Raw genomic sequence first — 6,883 nt, 5'->3', positions numbered from 1 at the left:
AATGAAGTTAAGGCTGACACTACTGCTAAAGGAAAGGAAACCTGTCTTTTTAAGAGGTTGGGTACGCCCATCAGTATATGTTTCAGCTGAAGGTTAGCCTTAAAAAATGATGTGCCTCAGATTGTTTTTGTTTAGATTAGCTTGAAAAAGAGCATCAAAGCACTTACAAAAATAACTTGAAAGTGAGAAGCAAGCAAGGTCCTTTGGGGCAGACATTGTAAACATTTGAATGTTAACTTAAGCATTTTTTGATTGTAAAAAAAAAAAAATAAAACTAAGACTCAATATAATTTGGTTTGTATGGTCATGTTTCCCTAGGATTTTTTCTCTGTCATTTGTGCTGTACTAATGTCCATTGAGACAGTTTCCACAGTGCTCAGTTATTTAATAAGTACTTGAAAAGGAGAGTGAATTTATCCTCAGTTAATGTTACTGACCAATTGCTGACATGTTTGTATTGCTAGTAAATTCAAAGTGTGCACTGTTTTCTTATTGCCACAAATATTTGCCTCTAGATGTTGTGCTAGATGTTGCAAGGCCAGGGTGGATGGGTCTCTGACTGACCTGATGCAGCAGAAGGTGTCCCTACCCATGGCAGGGGAGCTGGGAGTAGATGGTCTTTAACCACGGTCTTTAACCCTTCCAACCCAAACATTTATGAGATTCTCTGGTTCTGTCATTCTGTATGATAGTTGTTGACACACAGACAGTCAGACCTTCCTAATTGATAAGTCCTTTGTTTTCAAGCCTGATAGCGTGCTGGCTGTAGCTTGCACAGTTCCCAAGCACGAGTCCTGGAAGAACTGACTGCAGACGTTATTTTCTATTTTGATTTAAACGGGCTTTACCGATTCTAGGCTGTTTTTGTCCACTAGAGGTCAGTGCTGGCTCACGGTGCTCATCCACCTCTGGCTGCACTGTGTATCTGGGTTTTCAAACAACGCTGCAAAGCACTGTGCAGCACAGCACTTCTGCCAAGTTAGTCTGCTACCTGTGCTTGAAAAGTAATCGACGTTTCATTCTGTTGGGTTGTTATTCAGAGGCGACCAAACTAAAACTTTCCAAGTCCTCCAGGAGAACAGACTTTTTAAAAACCTTCCTTTTACCTGTGAATGGTATTTGTCAGAGAAGACCCTGGTTCGACTGTTACCCCAGACTGTAACCACCTACCAAAACTATTTCTTCTAACTTTCCTACTTCTTCTTTAGAAATGTTATTCCTCTTCTGCTGTAGTCCCACAGTCCTTCAGAAAAACAATTCTTACACTTTCAGTTACCTTTTTAAAACCTCACCATTGCTTTCATCACTCTTGGGGTCAGCACTGCGGTGATGTGGTGATTAAACCCATGGCTGGGCTCAGACTGAAGGTTCAATGTCCAACAGGGGAAATGCACTGCAACTTACTGCTGCCAAGCATGTCCCTTCACGGTAGCTTAGGGTGTGTATGTGTAATGTGTCTATATGCATGTGGATTAACAACTTATTCCAAATAGAGGATAATGTAATTATATGGGCACTGAAAGGCTTGCCTTGCTGGCTCAGAGAATAACAACTGACTTTCTCCTCTCAGTTCTGTCCCTTTGCCTGGTTTCTTCATGTGATCCGCCTTATGGTCACAGATTGACGTAGCTGTGGAGTGACTAAGGCATCTTCCCTTCTTCTGCTGCTGGCGTGGGGGCAGTAGCACCACGCAGCCTTCAGTCCCTGCACCAAAAGCTTTGACACAGCTTGTCGGTGCCCTTCGCTTAACCCTCTTCCCTGGTGGATTAAGAGCATGCCATCAAAAGCAGCTGAGTCGCTCGGCTTTGCAAGGTACTGCTTGACAGCTGAAGCATCACAGGTGCCCACGTGTCTGCTGACAGCCCAGCTCACCTCCGAGGTGGTTTTAGAATAATGCATTTTGCGTTGCAGCGAGTGAAAAGACCTTGCAGCCATGCTGTTTGCCACAGTCCAAATGCTCAAACTGTATAATAGTAAGTCACAGTAACCTGATGCTGATAGTGAGACCTGGCTTGTTCCTACCTGCTCAGGAACGACAGCAGACTTTTTCTGTTTAGAAAAAGACCATTTACAGGTCATGGTAGGACGAGGCAAGCTGGAGAGTGTGTGGGAATGAGCAGAAAAACCACAGGCACTACCTTTTAGAAGACAAATTGCTACCTCAATCATTGTTCATTAGTTCTTTTACACTGAATTACCTAGACTGTAAACCTGTCAAGACAAGAAGCAGGCTTTTGTATATGGGCTACTGAGGTGGAGAACTCCACGACCAATAAGAAAATAATAATATTGAGTTCCCATTTGGTTAGGCTCTATATCACACACAGAATCACAGAATTTCTAGGTTGGAAGAGACCTCAAGATCATCGAGTCCAACCTCTGACCTAACGCTAGCAGTCCCCACTAAACCATATCCCTAAGCTAGAGTTTCACAAGTCATTGCCAGAAAAACATTTTAGTTCTGGTATAAAAAAAATAAAGCTTAGAGGAAGGTCATGATAAAAAGGAGAAAAGGCTGTTTTGCATCTGTTTTGTGGAGATTTTATTTACTCATTTGTTATTGCTGCTGCTCACTAAAGGACCCGAGCAGATCAGCCCTGATTCACCACCTCTGGGGAAGCTCTTAAAATGCTTCATAAATTGTTCAGCTCTGCCTACCTAATGACCAGATCCCATTCATTAACCTCACCGGAGAATTTATTAGCTGCCTCTGTCCCATTATTAAGTTATTTAATAACATTATTAATTATGATTGTGGTTTGCCCTGAGGAGAGCACAAGTACGCGATCACACTGAATATTGGTTTTGATAGATATTATTGTGCAATTAACATTTGTTGCCATTGTCGATTCGGAATATGGGTCTCTTCAGTTGCATTTATATATCAAAATGAGGTGTATAAACTATGTTTGAGACAGGCTTTTAACTCTGTTCCATTACAACAGTGCAGCTCCACCGCAGCTCTGGTTCCAGTGCCTGGGGAAGCAGCGTGCAACTTCAGAGGCTCAGATCTGTGCCTGAGATAATTCGCAAAATGCTTCCCCAAATGGCAGAATTTACTGCCACAGGTGTGGCAAAGGCAAAAAATATCAAGGGAGTTAGATTAAAAATGGATGTAATAAATTTATAGAGGTTAGGTCCATCGGTGACAGCTTGTCTCTTCCTACTGATGCTCCATGGAGATGGGCTAGGAGGAAGGACAGCTGCTTGCTCTGGGTTCTGCATTTGATGGCTTTGCTTGTGAGCAGCAGCCAACTCCAAAGCCACGGGACTGGGCCTTCAGCAGAATATTTGGGCACATCTCAACTCAGAAAAAAATGAATCAAAAAAAGAAGAATATATGCAAAGTGCAAGCATTTAATTACAGGAAGGTTTATCCTTTCCCCAGCAATAACATAGTTTGCAAAGTCATCTCTTTTACCTTCCTCCTTGTTTTCCTCATGCTTACTTCTTGTCTATTGCTTTACACCCAGCACCACTCACAATTGCCCTGTGAGAGCTCTGGGTCTAGCCACAGCGTGCTGGAGGAAGCAGAATCCATGTTGTACAGAGCAGTACAATTGTTGCTTTCTTTCAGATGCATGTGCCTTTTTTTTTTCTTTTAACAGCAGTGTAAAACTTTTTTCCTCTGCACAGCATCTTTCTAACTCATTCCCATTTTCCATCTTTCCGCAAGATCTCCCAATTTCCAGCCTATGTGGTGAGGAAGTCAATATTCCTAGATTCTCTCTTTGCTGTCCTCGTTTCCACTGCATGCTCAATTTGCTGCCGGGCGATGCAAAGAGGGAGATGAGCTGCACTCATTTGTCCCGAGGCTCAGCGTGTGTGTATGCGTGTGTGCAAGCTGATGTCATGCATGCCAGGCTTTTGTTCTCAGAGTACCAAAGTCCTCTCTGAACTCCAACCTCCTGTGTGATAATTTAACAGGACAGTGCAGTGACGGGAGCAGTAAATCCTATATGTGACGGAGGAAATAATGTATTGACCCGCTGAGGGATTTACATAGCTCTGCAGATGGACTGCAAGCTCAGCCTGTGAGCCTGACTTGTTCTACTCTCCGTTTCCAGCAGATACTAGCCAGTGTTTCCAGATGAATGGTTGTTAGAAATGTATGTGAATTTGAGAACTGTCTTATTTGGGTATGCACTTGTGCCCAGGATGCTAGTAATCACCACCTAGTATCTCACCTTTTCATAAAACCAAGGGATTTTGCTGATCTGCTTGCTTTAAATACCCAGTCCTTGTGGCCATGCTGCTAAAAAGCATTATTATGTGTTTCCCAAAGGCACATGGAGAAAGAGGAAGTTAAATTTTTTTTTTTTTTTGTCATCCCTCTGATCTTTCATTAGTAAGTGTTTAATTTACAGTAGCATCTCATGTTGCAAATACTTTCCTGCGTCTCTTTGTCTACGAGCTCTCGGGGGTCAAAGGAGGCCCGTGGAAGAATTTCAGCAGCGCCGTCCCTGGAGGACAGCGGGGCCGAGGTCCCTCTTCTCCCCTTCTGCAAATGTGACATCATGTCTCCAGGGCAACCTGGATTCTGACAGTCATGGGAGCAAGGACACAGCATGGATTTCCATTTGATTCCTGCAACAGCAAAGAGATCTGAGACAAAATCAATGTGCCACTAAACTATGAGAGTTCATTTTCCCAATTAATTTTATCTAAGGGATCATTTCCTCTGTTCTTGCGTAAATGTGTTTCACTACTACTAACTGTATTTGTTTTTCTGGTGTCACCTTTTCACCTAAACATCTGAGATTGGCTGTAACAGAAAAATTTGGGGGGTGCCTACCGTAGAACTGAACAAACATTTTATAAAGGCCGCAAAGAGCAATGTTTGCGTTTCAACATGTGTAACTTCACTTTTTCTCATGTGATGTAATGTTTTGGACAGTGATTCATAGTTTTGGTCAGATGTTTCAGTTTAAAGTGATTTTATCAATGGCAGCTAAGGAAAGCCATACCTATCTGATGTAAGTATCTTGGCCTTTCTCTTTGAAGCACTGAGCTCTGTCCTAAAGGAATATCCAAGTGCATGTCACTGCTAAAGCAAAACGTATCTGTACTATTTTGGTTTCCTTTGTTTGAAAGCTGTGAGCTTGATTTTCCTGCACAAGAATGAATCACAGAAAAATCAGTTATAAAAATAAAATTGTGACAGGTGGCTCAGACCTCTTTAGTATGTCTTAATCAGCCCTTTTAATATGTGCTTCATAAAATTGGTATTTAAATAAGACAGGGTTATGCAGAGAATTTTATTCTGGATCTCTGCTTTCTGTTTTATATCATTGCCTTAAGAAAGCTTTCAGAACATGAAAGGTGAGCAGAGCGCAGAGTGAGTTAGAGAGGCTCCTCTAGGTATGTGGACATTTCCTGCCATATTTGATGCTTAGAGCTTCCTCAGTTCTCTTAATTAGACTTGATTAAGTTCTCCCATCACTGAAACATCCTGGCTCACGTACCCTTGTGCTAGCAACAGCTAGAACACAGACATAGGCTTGATAATGACATTTATGTTGCAGAATTTCTTCAGATTTTCATGATGACACCATAAACAACATTGTGATTAAAATGTTATGCCACAACTGTGAGATATTCCTGAAAAATCTCCTGAAAAGCCTGACATTTAGTTGAGATTTTAGGGACTATAATCAGTAGCAACTTTTGGTTCTTTGTGAGACTGTGAAAGCTAAGACAGCTTTGCACTCTCCTTATCTAGTACTTGTCTTCATCAGAGCAACATCCTTTGGGTTTTAGTGTCTTGTCCAGTGAACAATTATATTCTAAAAATAGGATTTGGATTTCTATAATTTCCCTTATGAATGGCTTCCTAAGAGAAGACTGACTGCATATACATGTACATAGGCCAGTAACTGCAAAATTTAGCTGAAGTCCTTTCATTAGTTAATATTAGTATTTAACATGAAAGCCTTCTAGGAAAAAATGCAGGCCCTACAAAATGGGAAGATCACACTGCTCTGGCTAAAATATTCTTGTAGGACAAAGGGTAAAGGTTGAAACAGAGCCGATGGCTAGTTTCATCATCTTCAGAATGACACATTTCCATCCGTCTTTCAGAACCGTTCTTCGTTTCCTGTTTTGAATATTAAGAGCAGGCTGAAATAAAACATTTAAAGCTGAAGATGTGCCATTGCAAATTAAAACAAATGTTGAGATCTCAGTTCATGCTGAACAGAGAGAGGCTGCTTTCAACAGAGCTTGCCTTACTATTTATGTGGATCTATGTGCATGAGCCAATCCTCTTATTTCTTCAGTAAACATTTCCTTCGTAGATTGCAGACTGTTATGTTCCCTTTGGTAAATGTTTAGCTATGATATTTAACTCCATTAGTCTTTCATAAGATGATCCTTCCAGCTCTTAATTCTCTAAATTCTGCCCTATTAATGTCAGCTCACTGATAATCAGTTTTCACTTGCATTTTCTTTTAGAAGGAGAATGACATTTGAACTTTGCCGAGGGACTAGGTTTTTTTTTGTTTTGTTTTGTTTTTTCTTTTCCTTTTTTTCTTTTCTCTTTTTCTTTTTGTTTTAGGCTTGCAAAGTTGTGCTTCTCAGTACAATAAAAGCCTGATGTAGCATTAATTAAGTAACCTTAGCCTCCCTTTATTCCTTTTTATTCAAAAAAGTCATAGCCTCTTGCACTTTAATTAGAATTTATTTTAGGCTTCCTTGCTATAACTCATAATCCGTCACATTGTTCCAGAAGTGATCTTCATGAAGGAGGCTCAACTCAGCAAGTGAAAAATAGTTGGTGTTTTTGAGGCTGACATAGGATTTATAGTAGGAGAACATTTTTAACTTTAGGAAAAACTTTTTTAAAACCTTATGTTGGAAAGCTGACACAAAGAAACTAAGAAAT

The sequence above is a fragment of the Aythya marila genome (assembly GCF_965140915.1).
Source record: "Aythya marila genome assembly, chromosome: 1".
NCBI lineage: Eukaryota > Metazoa > Chordata > Aves > Anseriformes > Anatidae > Aythya > Aythya marila.
Note: the sequence above shows the minus strand (reverse complement) of the source record.